The sequence below is a fragment of the Palaemon carinicauda genome, chromosome 9 (assembly GCF_036898095.1).
Source record: "Palaemon carinicauda isolate YSFRI2023 chromosome 9, ASM3689809v2, whole genome shotgun sequence".
Classification (NCBI taxonomy): Eukaryota; Metazoa; Arthropoda; class Malacostraca; order Decapoda; family Palaemonidae; genus Palaemon; species Palaemon carinicauda.
The window spans coordinates 60,291,484-60,315,751 of record NC_090733.1 but is presented as its reverse complement, the minus strand read 5'-3'; the positions used below and the strand labels follow the sequence as shown (position 1 = coordinate 60,315,751).

Genomic DNA, 24,268 nt, shown 5'->3' with positions numbered 1-24,268 from the left:
GTATTTTGAACTTTCATTTTACTATCATAATGAGTTAACTAATCCTATTCTTAAGGGGCCCAGCTGGAATTCCAATATATGGGGGTATAGGAAGAAAAATTCAAAATCCTGAAAAAAATTCACTGAACTTCGTATGGCAACGAAGAATACGTAGACAAAATATTTTGTCAAAATTCCTCTTACTTTCATAGTTACCAAGTAATTACTAAAAGTAACTCAATAAACTAAAAACATTGTTCCTTACTAGAAAATGTAGTATTTCTTCTGTTATCGTAAATTTTTATAATTATTACATTTCAATGTAAAACAAATTGTGAGCAATGGCATCTGTATAGATTCCACGAGTCACAAGACTATGTATTACACAGTAAATTACTCCCTTCGCCAGTCAGTCCTACCACAAACCTCATAGAGAGTACATGTTTAAGTTTGGCCTCTGACATTCCCTAATTTCTAAGTCACTTTTTCTCGTTTTTGGCAAAAATTTCATCATTTCAAAGGGGAAAAAACAATTTCATCATCTCACTAACGTAAGGAAGAAGAAAATTTGCTCTAGTCAGAGTTCATAAGTGGGTAATATCGGCGAAATTAGCAAAGTTAGTGAAGGAGAAAAATGATGGAGCAACTGTTTTGCATAAAGAAGCAAGATATTGAACAAAGGGATCTTCATTTATGATTAAATTATTATGATAAATAACTTGGTTTTGGTATATTAATATCCAAAAAGGAACATAAAATTCATAATAATGATGATTTATTAATATAGTTTTTGTAAAAATACAAAGAAAAACTTTGAATGCACATATCTTAATACCATACTTATGGACATTCAAATTCTATCTTCTCCCTTAAGATATAGCATTGAAATTTGGAATATAACTTAGAAACCCATTATAAAATAATAAAATAGAGCCATTTTTTCCCATTTTTGTTTCATTTTTTTCTTACCCTTTTCCCCTTAAATATAGGGATTATTTCCTCACCATAACAAAAAAAAATCTCTAGCAAAAAAGGACTTTTTAGAAAAAAAAAGAAAAAAAAAATTTGAGGTCTATATCCCTTCTATATAGGGTATTAATCGCAGGTCTTTCAAGGAAGGAGATAGAATTTGAAAAATGTTATTTTTATAATAAAATAAATTTTTGAATATACTTACCCGGTGATTATATAAGCTGCAACTCTGTTGCTCGACAGAAAACTCTACGTTAAAAATCCGCCAGCGATCGCTATGCAGGTAGGGGGTGTACTTCAACAGCGCCATCTGTCGTGCAGGTACTCAGTACTCAATGTAAACACAGAACTCAATTTTCTCCTCGGTCCACTGGGTCTCTATTGGGGAGGAAGGGAGGGTCCTTTAATATATAATCACCGGGTAAGTATATTCAAAAATTTATTTTATTATAAAAATAACATTTTTCAATATTAAACTTAGCCGGTGATTATATAAGCTGAATCACACCCAGGGGGGTGGGTAGAGACCAGCAATAATTGTTTACATTATTATGAGCTAAGGATTTTTTATTTCATTTTAGCAGTTATTCAAAATAACAAACAAAATAAATAAGTACCTGGTAAGGAAGTCGACTTGAACAATTACTCTGCCTTTTTAAGTACGTCTTCCTTACGGAGCCTCGCGATCCTCTTAGGATGCTGAGCGACCCCTAGGAGCTGAAGTATCAAGGGTTGCAACCCATACAACAGGACCTCATCAAAACCTCTAATCTAGGCGCTTCTCAAGAAATGACTTTGACCACCCGCCAAATCAAGTAGGATGCGAAAGGCTTCTTAGCCTTCCGGACAACCCAAAAACAATAATAAAACATTTCAAGAGAAAGATTAAAAAGGTTATGGAATTAGGGAATTGTAGTGGTTGAGCCCTCACCCACTACTGCACTCGTTGCTACGAATGGTCCCAGAGTGTAGCAGTTCTCGTAAAGAGACTGGACATTCTTAAGATAAAAAGACGCGAACACTGACTTGCTTTTCCAATAGGTTGCGTCGATTATACTTTGCAGAGATCTATTTTGTTTAAAGGCCACGGAAGTTGCGACAGCTCTAACTTCGTGTGTCCTTACCTTCAGCAAAGCTTGGTCTTCCTCATTCAGATGGGAATGAGCTTCTCGTATTAACAGTCTGATAAAATAGGATAAAGCATTCTTTGACATAGGCAAAGATGGTTTCTTAACTGAACACCATAAAGCTTCAGACGGGCCTCGTAAAGGTTTAGTTCGTTTTAAATAGAACTTAAGAGCTCTTACAGGGCATAAGACTCTTTCTAGTTCATTTCCAACCATATGATAAGTTTGGAATATCGAACGATATTGGCCAAGGCCGAGAAGGCAGCTCGTTTTTGGCTAGAAAACCAAGTTGTAGAACATGTAGCCGTTTCGGATGAGAATCCGATGTTCTTGCTGAAGGCATGAATCTCACTGACTCTTTTAGCTGTGGCTAAGCATACCAGGAAAAGAGTCTTTTAAGGTGAGATCTTTCAGGGAGGCTGATTGTAGCGGTTCGAACCTGTCTGACATAAGGAATCTTAGTACCACGTCTAAATTCCAACCAGGTGTAACCAAACGACGCTCCTTCGTGGTCTCAAAAGACTTAAGGAGGTCCTGTAGATCTTTATTGTTGGAAAGATCTAAGCCTCTGTGACGGAAGACTGATGCTAACATGCTTCTGTAACCCTTGATAGGTGGAGCTGAAAGAGATCGTTCTTTCCTCAGATATAAGAGGAAGTCAGCTATTTGAGTTACATAGGTACTGGTCGAGGATACGGATACTGACTTGCACCAGTTTCGGAAGATTTCCCACTTCGATTGGTAGACTCTAAGGGTGGATGTTCTCCTTGCTCTAGCAATCGCTCTGGCTGCCTCCTTCGAAAAGCCTCTAGCTCTCGAGAGTCTTTCGATAGTCTGAAGGCAGTCAGACGAAGAGCGTGGAGGCCTTGGTGTACCTTCTTTACGTGTGGCTGACGTAGAAGGTCCACCCTTAGGGGAAGTGTTCTGGGAACGTCTACTAGCCATCGAAGTACCTCGGTGAACCATTCTCTCGCGGGCCAGAGGGAAGCAACTAGCGTCAACCTTGTCCCTTCGTGAGAGGCGAACTTCTGCAGTACCTTGTTGACAATCTTGAACGGAGGGAATGCATATAGATCTAGATGTGACCAATCTAGGAGAAAGGCATCTATATGAACTGCTGCTGGGTCCGGGATTGGTGAGCAAAATATTGGGAGCCTCTTGGTCATCGAGGTTGCGAAGAGATCTATGGTTGGCTGGCCCCAGGTGGCCCAAAGTCTCTTGCATACATCCTTGTGGAGGGTCTATTCTGTTGGAATTATTAGTCCCTTCCGACTGAGACAATCTGCCATGACATTCAAGTTGCCTTGGATGAACCTCGTTACTAGTGATATGTCTAGACCTTTTGACCAGGTGAGGAGGTCCCTTGCGATCTCGTACAACGTCAGAGAGTAGGTCCCTCCTTGCTTGGAGATGTACGCCAAAGCCGTGGTGTTGTCCGAGTTCACCTGCACCACTTTGCCTTGAAGGAGAGACCTGAAGCTTTTCCAGGCCAGACGTACTGCCAGTAGCTCCTTGCAGTTGAAATGCATTGTCCTTTGACTCGAGTTCCATAATCCCGAGCATTCCCGACCGTCTAATGTCGCACCCCAGCCTACGTCCGATGCGTCCGAGAAGAGAACGTGGTTGGGAGTCTGAACAGTCAGGGGAAGACCCTCTCTTAGGTTGATATAGTCCTTTCACCAAGTCAGACAAGACTTCATCTTTTTGGAAACCTGGATCGAGACCGCTTCTAGCGTCTTGTCCTTTTTCCAGTGAAAAGCTAGATGGTATAGAAGAGGACGGAGGTGTAGTCTTCCTAGTGACACAAATTGATCCACGGATGACAGCGTCCCTACCAGACTCATCCACAGCCTGACTGAGCAGCGTTCCTTCTTCAGCATCTTCTGGATGGATAGCAGGGCTGGGGGCTGATCGTCTTGTTCAGCAACGTCCTCAAGGGTTCCTCATCCGAAACTGATGAGGAAACGGCAACGGAGTGGGCAACGTCTGACTCGCTGAATCCGGTCGCACTGGTGGATGCGTGACGGAGCCGGACGCAATATCATGGAACTGCTGCACAGTCTGTGAACTGTCAACAACCATGGGTGCGCGAGGAAGTACAGCGTCAACCCGAAACTGTCTAGACCGTCTGGGTTGTGCAGTCAACACCCTACCGGGTTGCTGAGGTTGACGCACTGCGTCACAACAAGTCACCTCTGCTGGTTGTTGAACGTCCTGAACGTCAACAACCACCTCCGAGCGTCGCTTAACGTCAACGTGCGGCTGGCAACCCACACTGGGTCGCATCGGTGGAGGAACCACCTCAACTGGCAGACGCGAGTAGGTTACCTCAGCGTCAACAGGGCGCACAACCGACCGGTTGGAAGGTTGTTGGCCAGAAGGTTCTTCTCCGCATTTAAGTCCTCTATCAAGGACGCAAGCTTGGACTGCATGTCTTGCAGCAAAGCCCATTTAGGGTCTACGGGAGCAGGTGTGGCAACAGACGGAGTTAGCGACTGAGGCGGAACTGTTTACCATCCCTGAAAGCCTTGTTATGCGTGACATAATAGTACAGCAAAACTTCAAAGGATCGACAACAGCTGAGAAGTTGACCTGTAAACAACTTGGAGCGTCTCCTGGCTAGGCGCCAGGGAGAGTCTACCAGAATTGAGAAGTCTATCTGGGCAGAGGCATGAACTCCCAAGCCGAGAACTTCTCTCGTGTCATATCAGACTCTCGCTCTATAAACCAGTTTAAAAGAAGGGAAAGCAAAGGCTGAATCCCCCAAACTCCTCCTGGTGAAAAAACCAGTCGCCTAGCCAACGTAACGCTCTCTAGGAGAGCGAGAGCGCACTAGCTTAAAAACAACGGCTTCGAAGTAGCTAGGCCTAGTGTAAGTTCTGACGTTTAGGCGAACGAGGAGCAGCAGTTACAAGATCCGGACGAAGATCCTTAAAAAAAAAAATCATCATGATTTAATTAAAGTCCATAGGAGGCTAAGCAGCTTAAGGCTCCTCTCCACCTGACAGAGTCCTCAAGGGAATATCAGTAGGAGGGAGAACAGCAACTTCCTCATCTACAGGAACCTTGTCCGATAAAAACTGAGTCTCTCACTGGTGCATTAGTAGCGGACCAGAACGCAACGTCATGTAACTGCTTGACAGTCTGTGAACTGTCAACAACTGAACTGTCAACCACAACAGGTGCGTGAGGACGTACAGCGTCCACTCGAGACTGCTTTGACTGCCTAGACTGAGCAGTCAAAACAACTCTAGAATGCGGAGGTTGACACACCGCGTCAAAACAAAACAACTTAGACTGTTGTTGTACCTCGCGAACGTCAACGGAAGGTTCCGTGCGTCGCTGAACGTCAACATGCGGCTGGCAGGGTACACTGGAACGCATGGGTGGCGGGACTCTCTCAGCTGGAGTGCGGCAGAAGGTCGCCTCAGCGTCCACAGGACGCACAACCGTGGTTGGTTGTAGGCTAGAGGTTGGTGCAGCGTCAACCTTCTCCGCACGAAAGTCCTGCATCAATGACGTTAACTGAGACTGCATGGTCTGCAGCAAAGACCACTTAGGGTCTACAGGAGCAGGTGCGGCAACAGACGGTGTGACTGCCTGATGCGGTACCACTTTGCCTCTCTTAGGAGGTGAGCAGTCGTCGGAAGACTGCAGCGAGTCCGAACTGACCCAGTGGCTACAACTGGGCCCTTGGACTTGCGCGGAAGGGACCGACTTGCGCTTAAGAAGCCGCGAGACCTTGGTCCATGGTTTCTTACGAGAAACCTCTTCCACAGACGAGGAATAAATGGGCTCTCTCGTCTTTGTGTGGGTGGGGCGATCTTGGGTAGATACGCCCGAAACCACGGAGGGAACGTCTGTTCGCTGATTAAAGCCTCTCGAACCCTTTGGTCGTACGACATTGCTTCTCCCCTGGGCTTGGGAGCTTGCAAGAGGTCCCAGACTGGGAGAACGACAGGCACGAACAGACGAACCCTCGGACGCAACACTGTAACACTCAACACTGTAACACTTTGCGTACAGTAGGGTCCCGAATTACACGTGTTCTAATTACGCGATTCCTCAATTACGCGATCGATAGTTTTTAAAAATTAATTTTCCTGTATCTGCGAGGAGCATTCTAAATCCGCGAGTCAAGCACCGCGAAGCGTAGGAAATCTATTGTTTTCTTAATTGTATTGGGGGGGGGTGATGGTTCCCCGATGTCTGAGAAGGGGGGGGGGAGAATGTGAGAGAAAGATTTCTGTTCAAACATCTAAGACTAGTTTTGGATGAAAAATGTTAAGGTTTGCCCATCTGTTGTGTGAACTTGTCGCTAGGTAGCCTAACTGTCCAACACCTATATGTATAATATTCCGTATTTGTACTACTGTAATTAATTTTTATACTTACGTTGTGATTATGGTGAAAAATCCTTATTCATTAAACTTTAAATTAAAAACCATCAAAATCAACAGTGCCATTTGAAATATTGAAAAGTTTCCAAAAAAAAAATCAACAGAACAGCATCGTCATGGGAACACCTTTGTTGCTTTCCTGTGCAAGACTACCGCTATCATCCAGTAGTAGTGCGTTGTGCTCCGTTTCATCTAAATTGTTTGAAATTCTTTTATATAGTACTTTTGAAACCAAAAATTAAATTAAATAAAGACTATTTTATATCATGCTACTGCCAAACATGTCACCACAACCAAACCCATTACTTTGTTTAGTACGTTCCATCGCCGATCATAACGAACTCGCTAACCAATTTTAACATCTGTCTATAGGTTAACTTTTGCGGCAAAAGATATCTTACCAGGTACTGTGTAATAATAATGTTATAATTAATGTTGTTTTATTTATCCTTAGAAAATCAAAATATATGAAATATGAGCAATTTTGTTTCGTGTTGTTTTTTTTTTTTCCTAAAAAAACGCCTTCTTAAAAGGAAAACGTTTTATTTACGTTTCATCGTCGATCATAAACGCATTTACTCCTGAAAGTGATATTGAAGAGCTTTTACTAAAGATGTTATTATAAATAAAGATTATAAATAGGTGGTAAAATATCTATAATTAAAGTGTAGCAGCATCAAGAAATGTTGGGGTTTGCCCTTTACATAAGATTAATGTACTGTACATTGGATTAGACAGAACGTAGAAAAAATCAATTAGGGAAAAATCGGTATTCGATATCCTCTTCATCGCATCGTCAATCAGGCTTTTTATTTTTTTTATTCTCAGTCGCTAACTAGTTATCGCACTGTCAAGATCTGCACACATTCCGATAATTCACATTTGAAGGTTTTCTGGGAGAGGATGGATAGAGAAAATACCGAACTATATAAAATGTTTTTTTAACCTGTTAAGCGTCACCCACGTGATAAACCGTTCACCACGATCTCGGTACCGCCTTCAACTGTATATTCCGTTCATGACTTTAATTGCCTTTTACAAGCCGTCAGTCTCGTGATGTTACTTAACTCGTATAGTAAGTATATAGAGCGAGAGCCAGCACCCATTTATTTACCGGAGATGACCAAAATTCTAGTGGGCATTTTTGGAAAGGGTCTACCATGGGACATCCAAAAATGGGTATCTTTAAGTTGGGCAGTGGTGGGTGTGGATTTTATTAACCTCTTTTGTCTGAAAGTGGACTTTTCATTATTCGGCAAAATATGGGGATAGGGGAAAGTAAATTGGCTGCTGCTCCTCTCACACTGGGCCTAGCATAACGAACTATATACCAAAATGATGCTATTGCTCAGTAGATTTATTTGATATCAAACTAAATTAATTTATTTATTATTAGAGGTCACCAGGTGTCAAAATGTTAAGGTCAGCCCTTTGATATGCCGGGTTTGGGTTTTAGTTGTAGTTTGGCTAAATAAGACATCAAAATTTGCTAAAGGTTAACTAAATATGCTTAAAATATAAAAAAGAGATACAAATAAAGTTTTTCAAAGAAGGTGGGATCTATTCCAGCTATATTGCTAATATGGACTTCTCTAAAAATCTATTTCCTTTCCTTCATCCAAGGAATGTTGGCTCTCAGTGTCCCCTTCATCATCGCCTTCATCATTATCATCATCATCATCTTCCTGTACATCAGATTCTTCAACGATTAACTTATCAGGAGTATTTGAGCCAGTGAACCAGACAATCATCAATCTGCCATTCTGGACTTTCCAGCTATGTCCTTCAGGACCAAATGAGACTGAATCGGCTTCCCTTGCATTCCTCCATATCTGTGCAACAAAGTTAGTCCTTAGCAACTTCTGTTGCAACACTCTTTGGTAAGGAGGAAGACAACAGAGGTCTGAAGTTTTGATTTTATCCAACAGATCAGTTTCCTTCTTTGGGGTATACAACTTGCAGAAAAGTTAAAGCCTGGCTTCATCAAAACTTGTCAGGTTCCGAACTCCATAGACAATGCACAAGTACTCTTCAACTACAGCATCAACATCTGGATCGATGACATCTGCGTATGCAATGTGACTAATTGCTGATGTGAGCCTAGGGTTGTTTCTCATTATTTCAAATGGCTTCAACTTTGCTTTTCCCATAAAAGACACTGTGTAATCACAGCCTGTCAGAGCATGGAAGTTTGGTAGAGCATCGCATAAAGGTCCAGTCAGTTTAGTTGCTAGATGTGACATATCTATGAAACGCCTGGAATTTCTAGAACTCAAGCCAGCATCCATCCAAATCTGTGCATTAAGAAACCTAGCATGGTAGAGAATGAGGATGAAGACGCCAGTGTCGTTACTGCGAATGACAATCACATGGGCCACATTATAGTTAACAGCAACAAAGTTTGCATGGTACAGTAACCATGTATCGGCTTCTTCATGCCTGCACTGAAGCTCATGAACCAGGATCCAGTTGACATTTCCACTTGCTGAAGTGCAAAGGTAGCATTCATGTTCTACTGCAAAGTAGACATGATGTCCCTGAAGAGTCGATGCATATCTATCTGATGACCATTCATCCTTCAAGAAGGCAAAAAACTCTGTTTTGAATTGTGATATGCTCCAAGCCGTGTTGAGATCTGGTGGTCTTTTCTGTGACGAGCCAGTGATTATATAGGTAGTGGGTGTCCTACCACGCAAGTCATGTTCAATGTCCTTGATACTTGGCCCATTAGGATATGTGTCATAGACTATGTGTACAATTTCACCAGTGCTACAAGCTTGTTTCAGAATGGATATTGCCATCCCCCATAGATGGATGGCATGTAAAGCACACGGAAGAACATAGCATTTATAATATAGACATCAGTCCTGTCTAATTTTTCCAATAATGTGCTCTTTGATGTCTTGTTCATATCACCGGTTATATGACACAATGAGAAAGGAACTGGAGTGAGAGGATAGGATAGGACAATACTGAGATCAAGTTCTTGTGTTACTGACAAAGACAGCAGCCTCCCAAATATGTCTCTGGTGCATTTTGCTTCCTTGATCTGTTTGTCCTTTGTGGTGAATTTAACTTTTACTGCATTCTGTGTGAAATTCATCACCTTTCTTCGCTCAACAGCCTGTTCAAAACGCCCACCATCTACCTTATGTTCATTTACAATAACTTGATGCCAGGTAGTTCCAGTTTCTTTTGAATGCAGAAGACTGTCTTTCACACCATCCGAGGCAGCTTTGCCAGTGTTTAGGCAATACAGACTATCATCATTAACAGTGAATGAATTGAGAGTGTTCTCAACCTCTGTGGTCATGCTCTTAAGGTCTGCATTGTCTTTGGCTATCCTCGATGGCTTTAGTTCCTGTATTACATCATCCACCAGTGTGATTCCAACCATTTCCAGGAGACAACTCACAATTGCTCCCCTAAAAGATCTTGTCACTGTCCCCCTCTTACGGGCTGCAACATTCTGTGTAAATGCAGCATTACCCTTTTGCCTGGATGCGGCATCCCTATTCACAGTTTTCTGTAAGGTAATATGAACTGCACTTCTGGAAAAGGTATTCCTAGTTCTCCGCGCAGAGAGTGCACCCCTTTTCAAAACTTGGCTAGATTCCGGGATGTGTCATTTCTATATTGAGCAGATTGAGGTGATACAATGACATCCAACGGACATAGTTTGGTAAGTGACAAGGACACAGGCAATTCAGGTGTACACTTACAAATTTCAAGGATGTTAGAACGCAATGTAGAGGCTGCTTCAGTCACAATATGCTCTTCTGAGCTGCTAAATTTTGAATCTGTTGAAAGGGCCAGTTTTTTATTTACCTTGCTAGAAAACACTACCAAACCTTCTTTCCTACTTAAACAATCTATTTTGACTCTATCACCAAAATATTTCACAATTTTACCCCCTAAAGTTGAGAGTTTGTGAGGTACAATCTCAACTTCAGATATTTGCTCTAGAAATCTAAGGTAATGCCGATGTAATAAAACAAGGTATTCAGGCAGATAATTGTCAATGATTGAGGATTCAATGTATTGGAATATACTTGTTAAAGCAATACAGTTTGCATTGTCACAATCAGGAGACACTGTTCTCTTTAATGTGTCCCCCTTTTGATTCAGGTATGCTCGTTTACATTCATTATGATATTTCACCTCTTTGCTATGAAACCCAATGTCACCTATCATCACAAGCATTTCACTGTCATTTAGAGCACGAACAGCTTCTTTGATATTTTTTCAACAGAATAACATGCACATTTTGGTGAGTGTTTGTTCCTTTCCTCGAATTTTCTTTCTAGTTTTTCTGCAGAATATGCAGACATTTGGTAAAACCCCTGACGTTGATACAGCAAGCTTAGTTGATTGGCTGCGAAGGTAAGGGCAGTTATCATTTGTTTGCTGCAAATTACCAGTCCCATGAGCCATTGTGAGGGTTGCAGTGTTAACAGCAACATCAACCTGAAGAAATTGAAACTCATAGTTCATTTTTAGGACTCTATTTATTTGTAAACAGCCATTTACTTACGTGAAAAAAATAGATTTGTGTAAGGAGTTGTGAATCAACACTTTTGAAATTACACATATGAACTGAACTGGTTATTTATCTCTCACTGCCGGAAATCTGCATAAAATTTCCTCAGTGATTTTGATCTACATAATAGGCCTTCGCACATACGTCATTACTGCGGATGAAGCAATTGAAAAGAGTGAACAAACGTATGCATTAAATACCATATGACCATGACGAGAGCTTACAGCCATTAGTGGCATAGTATTTACAGCGGAAGGGTGGTGTTCATTAAAATGATTAAAGAATAAATGTTTTTATAATGTTTTAAAGACAAAGCAGGTGCACACACAGTCGATAAAACTGATCTCAGTAATATAGGTAAACCATCTATCAACTAAATTTGAAACGGTTTGACGAGTGAATTTTAAAGCAACCGTTTAATAATGACTTTTGTCATGTCAGTCATATTGCTAGAATAGATCCCATCTTCTTCAAAAAACTTTATTTATGTCTCTTCTTTATATTCTATTCATATTTAGTAAACCTTGGGCAAATTTTGATGTCCTATTTAGCCAAAATACAGCTAAAACCCAAATACAGCGCTTCAAAGAGCTGACCTTGACCTTTTGACCCCTGGTGACCCCCAATAATCATTTAATTAATGCTGTTTGATACAAAATAAATCTACAGATCAATAGCATCATTTTGGTATATAGTTCTTTATGCTAGGACCAGTGTGAGAGGAGCTGCAGCCAATTTATTTTCCCCTACCCCCATATTTTGCCGAAAAAGGAAAAGTCCGTTTTCGGACAAAAGGGGTTAATAAAATCTACACCCACCACTGCCCAACTTAAAGATACCCATTTTTGGATGTCCCGTGGTAGACCCTTTCCAAAAATGCCCACTAGAATTTTGGTCATCTCCGGTAAATAAATGGCTGCTAGCTCTTGGACTAATAGGATCACCACTTGGCAACACTCTCAGCATATGGGGACTGTGAATAGAAACTTATATGATGTCTGGCAACTATTTTTCTGAAGGTAGCTTGATGTTACAAAACTGTGGTTTCCTATCAGTGCGCTCGGGAGTTCAGGCATAAGTGGTTATTTGTTGTTCCTTTTGTAATGAAAGGTCTAAAGAGGAAGGTTATTTCTTTAGATGAAATAAATGATATTCTTGTTTAGGAATTTGATAATGCTAACCTGTTTGATAATGAGAGCACTAGTTCTGAATCCTCCAGTGATGAGTATATTGAAGAAACAAAGTTTTCTTTCGATGCCGAAAGCGAAAATGACTTCTCATTACCGAATGACTGGACAACGAAATTTCACAAAACTATAAAGGGAAAGGAAACGCCGAGAGAGAGAGAGAGAGAGAGAGAGAGAGAGAGAGAGAGAGAGAGAGAGAGAGAGAGAGAGAGAGAGAATAAAGTGGATAAATAATGTACAAATGTATGACGAACATATTTGAAAACTATACAGGAAACGATATGAGAGAGAGAGAGAGAGAGAGAGAGAGAGAGAGAGAGAGAGAGAGAGAGAGAGAGAGACCTATCCCTTTCCTTTTGTTGCTTATCCAGGCATAAGATTTACGATTGAAGATAAAAAGAACCCATTAGAATATTCAGTATTTTGTAGCCATTTGAAATTAAATAATAGTAGTATTAATTGTTTTTTTTTACTCAACCATTTAATTAATATCCCTACTTTTAACTATAATTACGAATTATAAGCAAAATGAAATTATTTTAACTTTGAAAAATTATCATTAGTGAAATGACCGCTCAGGGCAAAAAAAGCGTGATTATCGTACAGCAGCCTAGTGCACACTTGCGCCTACTGGCCGTGTTAACGTGTGGGAGTGTCATCATGGATATACAGTACTATACTGTAATTTTTAACTATTGCTAGATACTATATCAAACCTTGAAAACCCTTTTTTGTTTTTTGTATCTATAGGAAATAATTCTACATCATTCGGAAAATACTGAAAACAGTAAGCTATGCACAGTACAGTAGTAAATACTACAGTCATAGAAAATTATCAAAACTTTAACAACTTTTTATTGTTTTATTTATCCATAAAAGAAATTTTGTACAGTATTTTATAAAAAAAAATCTATAAGAAGGATTTCTTACAGTATTGTTAAGATAAAAGCTACAGTATATATATATATATATATATATATATATATATATATATATATATATATATATATATATATATATATGTGTGTGTGTGTGTGTTTTATATATATATATTATATACATACATACATACACACACAGTGTATATACAGTATATAAATATAGCTAGAAAGCTAGAAATGGAGTGAAAAAAAATTGACGGGTAGGTTGCTGTTTGCCGCCATGATGTGTTTCGAAATATACGAATTTCCAATTACACGAGGCCTTTCATCGACCAAATTCTCGCATAATTCGGGACCCTACTGTATATCGCTTTATCACTTCGATTTTCTGTTTTGCACTTATTTCTACCTGAAACACGCAATTCTACCCTTCATTAAAAGGTAGTAATTGCGAAATTAGTCGTATAATGCAAGCTCATAATACCAGCAAAAAACAGAAAACATATTTTAAGATAAAAAGAAAAATCAGTGGCTGGGAAAGAGACTAAACACTAGTTCATATAACTACGTTTTCAATCTCTCACCGCACATAGCCTGGGGACGAGAATAAAAACCTAAAAACGTTTTATCCTTCCTCCCCCTACAGAGACTAGGGACGAGAGTAACACGAGAACAACGTTACCCGCTTGAACGGAACGTTTACTCTCCTCTCTCTCCCTCCGTCTCTATCTCTCTCTCTCTCTTTCTCTCTTGATTTCGCACCTAAGAGAAGAGCCCAATTATATATCGTCAAAAAAACATGTTATTTGACTAAAGGAAAAAACTGAAAGGTTTTCCAAATAAAAAGTTCCTTTAAATTAGAATTTAAAACATTTAAGCTAAGAAAGAATGAACAAAACGTCAGAATCGATTTACTCTTACTGCAAAGTGAAACCGTGATACACTCTCTCTCTATCGTAACGATAGAGCGCATGTTGAACGTCCTGAACGTCAACAACTGCGTAGCATAAAAAACTAAACGTTAGTTCATCTTTGAAAACAGTACGAAGACTATCAAAGAAAATCTTTCATAAATTATTACATTTAAAAAGTTTTAAATCCTTAGCTCTTTAAAAGCTAATTACGATATAAAGGGCTCAACGTTGATTAACTTCGGTTTCCAAGTTAGGACCGCCTACTCTCAGGAAAGTTCTATATAAACAAAACATTAAAATTATTTTTATATGTTTATAATAAATGGAAAGTTAATCGAAGAGGCCTAATAAAGGCGGAGAGATATAAAATATATAGAGGAAAATCTATAACGTGATATAATTACTAAAAACCTAAACATACTTCCGTCTAAGGGAAGGGTCGGCCATTTAAAAGTGAAAGAAAGTCCATACTATCTTTGTCACCATAATTAAATCTATCCAAAACGAGTTCAAGTTTTGAGATGAAGATAAAACACCTGCATAGCGAAAGCTCAAAACTAGAATAGTGTACTTCACCAATAGTTGTGAAAACAAATCCAGTTAGCACAGCGAATTAGTAGGTCTTGGCGGTAGCCCGACAGAGAGAAAATTGAGTTCTGTGTTTACATTGAGTACTGAGTACCTGCACGACAGATGGCGCTGTTGAAGTACACCCCCTACCTGCATAGCGATCGCTGGCGGATTTTTAACGTAGAGTTTTCTGTCGAGCAACAGAGTTGCAGCTTATATAATCACCGGCTAAGTTTAATATTGAAAAACTCTAATTTTCAAGATAAATTGCCCTCGGGCCCCAAAATCAAAAGTCACTGGCAAAAATCCTATACAGTTTGGAGATGTCCTAAGTCACCTTATTAAGTGGTATGAATGTCAAAGTCCTGTCCTTAAAAAATGGTATTAGCCAGCCAGCTCTCTTAAGATCTAAAAAACTGCAGGTCTGAATAATTAATAGAATTTTCTTCAATAATTTCCTCAACATAATACCTTTACATCACATTTTATAGTTTATGATTGCTGTATTTTTTTTTTCTTTACAGCTCTCAGTGTTGAGGTTCTTGTTCTTCCATTTACACAATCATCAGCATAAAAGTTGTCAACTTTTCACTTTGAGCATAGATGCGATATGAATTCTCTCCACCCTTTTTTGCCTAACTCATGTCCGGTGTATGAAATTTCCTTGATTACCGAGCCTTCCTACAACGTCTTCACTGCTACTTTTATATCTACACATTGTTAACTAACCATTCTTCATCTCTTCTCATCACATGTCTGACCCCTGTAATTCTTTGTGATCTATCTAATTTCTAGACCCCACACAAATCTCTCTGCAAATGCCTAATTAGTTATAAAATCTCACCAAATTCTGGTCCATGATCTAACATTCTATAGTGCAGCATTTTAAAAATAACTTTCTTTCTAACTTCAGCACTCAAGTTTCAACATATAGAAAAGTACAAGCCCTTTATCCTAATAGAAAGTTTTCACTTTCTCCTACAGGGATATTCTTATTTACCAGTCATGTGGTTATCTCTCTTCCTTTTATTCATGCTGTATCTACTCTTCTCCTTAATGATCTCTCAACTGCAGCATGGGCCCATATGTATCCAAAATAAAAGAAATAGTCTACTACACCTTCTACTACTTCTATAACATGCACCACTTATCTTAACAGAATCAGATTATCAAGTTCTTCCTTTTCTTCCATTTGCTCATGAGATACATTTAGGTGCTAAAAAATCTTAGTCCATGTACGTTTAATAAAAACTGGTAACAACCAGACTGGTTTTGTCACCTTGTTAAAAGTTTTTATAGCCGTGTTCCAGCTTGCGTTGTTATCTTTTACTGTATATAAAGAATAATGGTTTGTATTTTGTGCTGGAACAAACTAAGATTTAGGGAATAAAATTTTTTACTGTCTGATATTCCAAGACCCAATTAGCCTTTCATGGAACTAATTCCTCCACCAATGACACCAGTGAGAGCCACACCTAACTGACCACTCCCTACCATACCACAATGGGATGGCACCAACATGATTAAGAGTGGCTCAAGAGCAAGTCTAATCTCCCTGATGGGACTGAGAGCCTTTTAATACAATCATCCTTAGTTTAATCATAGTGGCCAACAAACTGGGCAGAATGCCCGAGAGTCCTATTGAAAAACCAGCCCATCCCCGGAATTCAAGCACCAATTCATTCTCAGATTCTTATCTCGCTCAATTGATAAATTTCTCATATATTATTACAATATTAAACATTAGTTTCTTTCCCAAAAATTATACCAGGCCATTACTGATTGTTTCAGAACTTATGCTTCCTCAAAATATAATATCTACCACCTCCATAGTTACTCTAGAAAGAACTACATAACCAACACCATCTTGTGGACAGTTGGAGAAGAGAATTCATAGTTTGATAAAATTACAAAAAAAAATTATGAAAATATTAAAGAGGAAAAGAACATTTCTTATTCTACTTGTAATTGTTTATTTTTTATGATTCAATTTCATGAAATTGATTCTAAATGCAGGATTTTTTAAATGCAAACAAATGTAAAATTTAAACAAGTCAAGAAGTCAGTTGGAATAATGACCTTACGGAAGAAACTCCAAGCGTTACTCTTGTAAATTGATTACTCTGAAGTATCGAATAAAAGTACTGATGGAATAAAAGTACTGGGTGGAAAAAATCTCGAAATTTAATTAAAGTACTGGATGGAATAAAAGTACTGCACGGGAAAAAAAAAACTCAAAATTTAATAAAAGTACTGGATGGAATAAAAGTACAGACTCGAAAATTAACGATTTCTTGAAGGGCGAGTCTACAATAGTATTGCATATTCTTGCGCTTCATTTTTCTAATTCTACGGTAGTTTTACATGCTGCCCAAAAATTTACGACGTTAAATTCAGGACGCAGATATGATTTATTTATTTTATTAATATTATTAGTTTTATTTATTTTTCTATATTTTATTATTGCACTCGCCATGAATAGCGAGTGACCCTACGATTGTAGTCGCCAACGACAAATTCAACTCAGCAGTGTCCAAGGCTAGACGAGCCCAATATCCCAAAATCCTGAAACCGTCCCCACACTCCCCCCCCCAAAAAAATTTAAAAGTAAAGAAGAGAAAGAAAAAAGCTATTTATTACTGTTAAAAAAAAAACTTTCACCCGGTAAAATTCACTCAGTATTATAATTTATCTATCTTGAAAATAGGATATCTACCATGTCATAAGACGCTACAAGTGGTAAGACGCACCCTTAAATTAGCAAGGCAGTTCTAGAAAAAAAAATTTAGGATTTTAAAAACTTAGTACAAATCCCTAGTCAGAGACTCTAGCGTGATTACTGTTTTGCACTGTAACTTTTCTTATTTTGGGTGCATTATGAAATGTTTAAGTTAATATTAATTAGCTATAGGCCAATTATCCCAATTTTATTACATATTAATATAAGAAACCTCTAAAGTTGTGATAGTTTCCACCACAACTACACGTTTAGTCAGTGTGTTTGGTGTTTCAAGTGTTGTTTACATCAAAGCAGTGTTGCCAAAGGTGCATAAAATTTTGTTAAAGATTTAAAATTCTAGTACTAATTCCAAAATTCCTCGTACAGCCTATAAATTTTCACACACAATGTAATTATTGATTAAAGAAATCTAGACATTCTTTTAGGTGGAATAATTTTGTTACTGTTTGTGTGTTTCTAGGTCTAGTTACTTTTCTGCTAACATGGTAATACTGTACTCAACAAACAGAATTTTTTTCCAACTGTCTGTGTATTATTTCGTAACTCAGGCAACAAAGTCATTATCAATATATTGCTTTATTACAAAATATCAACAAAATATGAGAATATAGATATATACATCATAAACAACTCTGTCATAGCGTTGTCTGCTATGAGACTATTAGATGGCATGTTTTCTTGTAGAAGAGGGTTAGCAAGTCATCAGCTGATTACTAAAAGAAAAAAAAATTGCTACTGTACTTCATTGAAGGATGTGCAATATAAAAATAAATGAATTTATTACATATTAATGATAATTGTAGGATTATATTCTCTCTCTCGTGAGTTTGAGTGCTTGTATGTCAATAGTTGGGTGTTTGAAGGGTGTCAAACTCCCTTATACAACTTTTTCTTAAGTGTTAAGACGCAGGGTGATTTTGGAGGGCACTTTTCGTGAAAAAAAAAGGTGCGTCTTATGACACGGGAAATACGGTTATTTATTTTTTTAAATATATATACATATATATATATATATATATATATATATATATATATATATATATATATATATATATATATATATGTATATATATATATATGCCATCCGTCATGAATAATGTATCAAATTGTAATTTTTGTCACCTCCTAATGATGAAAATATACATTCGTGTGAACAGCGTCCACGGATACGAGTTAAATTTCATAATCGTCAGGATCCGAAGACTCAGATCTATCGCACCTAAGCCGCCTCCGATAGCCTTACGCTGTTAGGATACGTTATTCAAAGTAAATTTATTCTCGGATATAAGGTTCATTTTGCATACCTGTAAACTCCTTAGGGTTTATCTAACATAGAAGTGTGATATAATATCGTTTAAATCATAAATCGGCATGAAATAATTGACGTTTGAAAACAGACACAAAGGGAAAGCACGTCTATTTATAGAAACTGAAATCAGACAACGCATGTATCGTAGTGTTCAGAGAGCGACTTCCGCTTGACCTACATGTACGCTACGACTTGAGATCTCGATTGCTACTTCAGCTAAGAAAATAACAAAAATTGTACTTGTATAATTTCCCACCGGTGCGATAGGTAGTATTGAATAAACATACAGGTTGGAAGAAATTTGAAAAATTAATTATTTGATACTTCAGAGTAACTTTATTTGCAGTCATCGACTGTTTTAACAAGTTTTTGTATTTTGCAACCTTATACTGCCCTTACCACCATTTGTAAGTGCTCTGTACTTGCACGAATAAAGTTATCCTAGTTCAGCATATTTGTGTCTCAGTTGGAAACTAAAATGGACTAGCGTGGGTAAGTGCTTGAACACCATAACTGTTTTCCCAGTACAGTGGAACCTCTACATACGAATTTAATCCGTTCCAGAACCAACTTCGGATGTAGAAATTGATCGGATGTCGAAACGAATTTTCCCATAAGAATACATTGAAATAGGATTAATCCGTGGTTGAGCCCAAAAACCTATGATAACTTCTTAATAAACTACTACACAATTTTCCCATGAGAATAATGAACACTAAATTAGATAATAGACATGTAAATAAGAAGAATAGACATGTAAATAAGAAGAATAGACATGTAAATAAGAAGAATTAGCAAAAAATGATAAATAAGAAACGGGTTTTTAGCGTCACTTTACCTTAGAAACTCCAGCGCAGGTGTTGTTAGTCTTGCTACGCAGAGAGGAGACGGATGGGCGGCGAGAAGGTAGAGAGGTTAACTACGATAAACGTACACTACCGTAACTTATTCTAACTTACACTAAGTGAACTTTAACATAACATAGCTTTTTTTTTTTTTATAATTTATATTTTTTTTTTTTTACATTTTCTTTTTTTCTTTTTGATGATTAATTTTAATCACTTTCACTCTCTACACTTAAAATTGATTGAATTTTTTTCTCTTCACTCTTTGCTGTTTTCTTTGAACCACTTCCTTCCTCTTCATCACGAGTTTGCTTCGTAGTTTTTTTAAAGAAGCTATCGATAGAAAGTTGTTTGGTACAGCTTTTCAGAATGTTTCGAAAATAAGTTAGGGAAACATCATCAAACTGCGCAGCTACACGACAAACCTGCAATTTCTTTGGATGGTATTTGTCGATGAATTCGACCACGTCTTGATATTTTCCTAACACCTCTTTTATTTGCGCGGAACTTATTGCAAGTTCACTCATACGGACGCCACGCTCATGCTTTTCAATAATTCCTTGCTTTACTTCTAAAGAAAGCATTCCCTTATTCCTTTTCTCACCACTACCACTACCACTTGCGAAACTAAGCCTATTAGGACCCATGATTTTCGTAAAATACCGTAAAAGGATGAATGTAAAAAATCACGATTAAAACACAATTAATAGCAGAACGCACAGGGCACAACCACATAAAGCCAACGAGAACAGAGGACTGACCCAAGCCACGCTAATTGAGGGTCCCTCCGAGGTTGAAGTGCTGCCTTCTATTGGCGGAAATAAAAAACACATCAGGCGCTATGAGCACCGACTACGCATACGAGTATTGTTTACTTCGGGTGTCGAAAAAAAAATTCGGGTGTAGAGTAGGAACGTGTTCGAATTGTACTTCGCGTGTCGAAAAATTCGGATACAACCGGTACGACGAAAATTGCTACTTCGTGTGTCGAAATAAAATTCGGGTGTAGAGTCAAAAATTTGCTCGAATTTTACTTCGGATGTTGGAAAATTCGGATGTAGATACGTTCGTGTGTAGAGGTTCCACTGTATCTGGATAATTGTTAGCCAACCTACCAATTCGGAACCTGAAACTATGGGGCATTGAAAACTGTACAGTTATTTGGCCATAAAAATAAATACCGTATTTCCTGTGTCATAAGACGCACCTTTCTTTCTAGAAAAATGCCCCGAAAAATCACCCTGCATCTTAACACTAAGAAAAAGTTGTATAAGGGAGTTTGACAACCCTCAAATACCTAACTAATGACATACAAGCACTCACACTCACTAGACATAAAATATAAACCTACAATTATCTTTCATAGGTAAGATTTTTTTATATTGCTCTCCATTTAATAAAGTTCTGCAGCAAGCAAGTTATTTATTTGTTCTGGTAATCAGCTGATCATTCACCAACCCCATTCTACAAGCATACAGGGCAACTAATGGTCTCCTAGCAGAAGCACTGTGCCATTTTAGTTGTTTATGTAGTATTCATCTATTTTCTCATATTTTGTTAATATTTAGTAATAAAGCAATATTTTGATAATTATTTTGTTGCCTGAGTTCCAAAATAATGCAAACAGACAGTTGTTGAATATGACCTTGGTAAAAACATCTCACTGCTAGTTGAGTGCAGTGTTACCAAGTTAGAAGAAAACTAAACTACCTAGACCTAGAATCTCATATATTAGCAAAATTAATTCCCCTAGAGGAATTTCTAGACTTCTTTGATCAATAATAAATTTTGTGAAAATGCGTAGGCTATATGAGGAATTTCGGAAATATTACAGGAATTTTACTACTTTACCAAAAGTTGATTAAAAACATTTGGCGACACTGTGTTCATGTAAACAACACTTGAAACACCTTACAATAACTGTGTAGTTGTGGTGGCAACTACAACAGGTTTAGAGGTTTTGTATATGAAAATGTAATAAAATTGGGATAACCGGCGTGCAGCTAATTAATATCATCTTAATCCTTTCATAATACAACCAAAATATGAAAATTTACTGTGTCAAACAAAAATCACACTGACTAGGAATTGCTGCTAGGATAGTTTGTAAAATCCTACTTTTTTCTAAAACTGCTTTGCTATTTAAGGGTGCATCTTACCACTTGTAGCATCTTATGACATGGGAAATACAGTGAAATACAGTAGTACAGTGAAACCTCGTTTATCGCGGTAGATAGGTTCCAAACCCGACCGCGATAGCTGAAAATCCGCGAAGTAGGGACACTATATTTACGTATTTATTTAACATGTATATTCAGACTTTTAAAACCTTTCTTTTACGTAGTACTGTTAAAAAACTACCCTTTAATGTACAGAACACTTAATGCATGTACAGTGAACCCTCGTTTATCGCGGTTGATAGGTTCCAGACGCGGGCGCGATAGGTGAAAATCCGCGAAGTATTGACACCATATTTACCTGTTTATTTAACATGTATATTCGGACTTTTAAAACCTTCCCTTGTACGTAGTACTGTTAACAAACTACCCTTTAATGTACAGAACACTTAATGCATGTACTACAGTACCCTAAACTAAAACAGGCACAAATATTAAAGGCGATTTTATATCATGCGTTTCCTAAACACCTAAAAAGCACGATAAAAAATGGCAACCAATGTTTTGTTTACGTTTATCTCTGATCATAATGAAGAAACAAACTCATTTAGTGTACTGTACACATATATGTATAGGTTAGTTTTTGCATCGATTATATTGATGTATACAGTAGGTTGATTTTGTTATTACCAATGTTTTACTTAATTTTCCTTAGGACTTCCAAATGAAATGTTTTTCTTTATGACGCCGCCTGAAACGACGGCGTCATAAAGTACGCTCAGTAAACAACCACGCTCAGAACAAAGAAGGCATTTAACGCGCATGATGAAAGTGATAAATAATGATATTTACAGTAAAAGCTTTTAGAAAAAATGTTATTAAAAATATTATTTACCGTATCTATATAAAATCATACAGTACATACTGTACGTAGCAAAGCAGGAAAACAATTTACGAGAGAGAGAGAGAGAGAGAGAGAGAGAGAGAGAGAGAGAGAGAGAGGAGAGAGAGAGAGAGAGAGAGAGAGACAGAGAGAGAGAGAGATTGTTTTACGTACGTAAATGTAAATTTTAAACAAAAAAAATATGATAGGCTTTTAAAACCTTCCCTTTAACTTAATGCATACAGTACTAAACTATAAAACAGGCACAAATATTAAAATGTTTAAGTAAAAAATAAAGATTGTTACTGTACTCACCACGAAAGAAGTTCAAGAAAAACTTGAATGATGATGGCGATGAATTTGCTGCACAGTAGAAATGATGATGATGACGCTGATGATGTCTTCTACTGTGCAGCCAATAATAGTATTTTACGTCTCTTCAGACGGAGGTGTCTTTTCCTGGGACACCTCTTCAACTTCTTCCTGAGACACTTCTTCAATTTCTTCTGAGGGCATTGTGATCGGAAGTTGCTGCCGCTGCTTCTTTTTTCGCAAGAGCATCCTGTAGGGAGCCATGTGTTCATCGATCTTGGTGCAGAATTGTACAGAACGAACCATATCCTTGTCCCACTCTTGCGACATTTCTTTCACCTCATTCGCAAGCTTGCAGAGCTTGGCAAGCCGTTCTAATGTTAAGACCGTTTCTTCGACATTTTCTTGGATCTCTTCCTGTGTTTCACTGTCTTCACTGCCCGATTTCGTCAGGTCTTCGAGGTCTGCGGCCGCGTAACTTCTACTGTCTTTTAACATAGTATCGAGAAGCGTCACCTTCTCAGCAATCGTCATCATCTTTCGGTGCTGTTTAGGCTCACTACCAGCCTTAGTAGAAGCAGAAGGCTTGGGAGGCATTGTACAGTAGGGTTTAACAGAAAGTTCAACAAAAAGTTCAACTTAAAAGAGTCACGCACAGCACAGATTAAAGTTCACAATTAACAACGTCAACACAGCGATACAGCGGGAGACAAAGTGACCGCGGAAAGAGATGCTGCGGGTTGGAGAAGCGGTCAAAACACCAATCAGAGGCTAGATTACAAAACTTGAGTTCTGATTCGTCATCTATCAGCGCTTGAACCAATCACAACCCGTCTTACAGTACTATGATGCGTTGGTTACCTACTCATAGAAGATGCCCCGCGCATACTGAACGTACGTAGATTAAGTACAATACCGTAATAATAATAAATAATGATAATAATACTGTACAGTAATAATAATAATAATAATGATAATAATAATAACAATAATAATTTTATTAACAACAACAACAATAATAATAATAATAACAATAATAATAATACAGCTTTACGTACGCTATTTTACGCCTCTCTCTCTCTCTCTCTCTCTCTCTCTCTCTCTCTCTCTCTCTCTCTCTCGTACGCTTATTCGAAATGTGATTTTTGCAACAAAGAATATTATTGGATGCAGTACTACGTACGTATACATACAAAAGATTCATGGAAAAGAAGCATATCCATTACAGTACACACCATTCTAATATGGTATGACTGCATCTGATTTGCGTTTCATGTTCGATTTAATTTTACTACGTACTGTATACAGTACTGAATTATCGTATGATCACATTCTCTTTTCGTGTTTTATTTCTTTCTGTGCTTAATTATATGTCATATGTAATGCAATGAACAATCAGTAAGAGCAGATATTACTAATTACAGTATTAATGGAATTACAGGTAACGAAATATCGTATTTGGGGTCTTCAGATATTGCAGTATTTTCGAAAT

At 37.9% G+C, this 24,268-nt stretch overlaps 1 protein-coding gene across 1 annotated transcript in view; it reads right to left on the bottom strand.

Moving 5' to 3' along the window:
* The window catches only part of pbl (epithelial cell transforming 2 pebble), a 501,682-nt gene that overhangs the window by 340,743 nt on the left and 136,671 nt on the right, over positions 1–24,268 (bottom strand). The gene's annotated exons all lie outside the window — the stretch shown is intronic.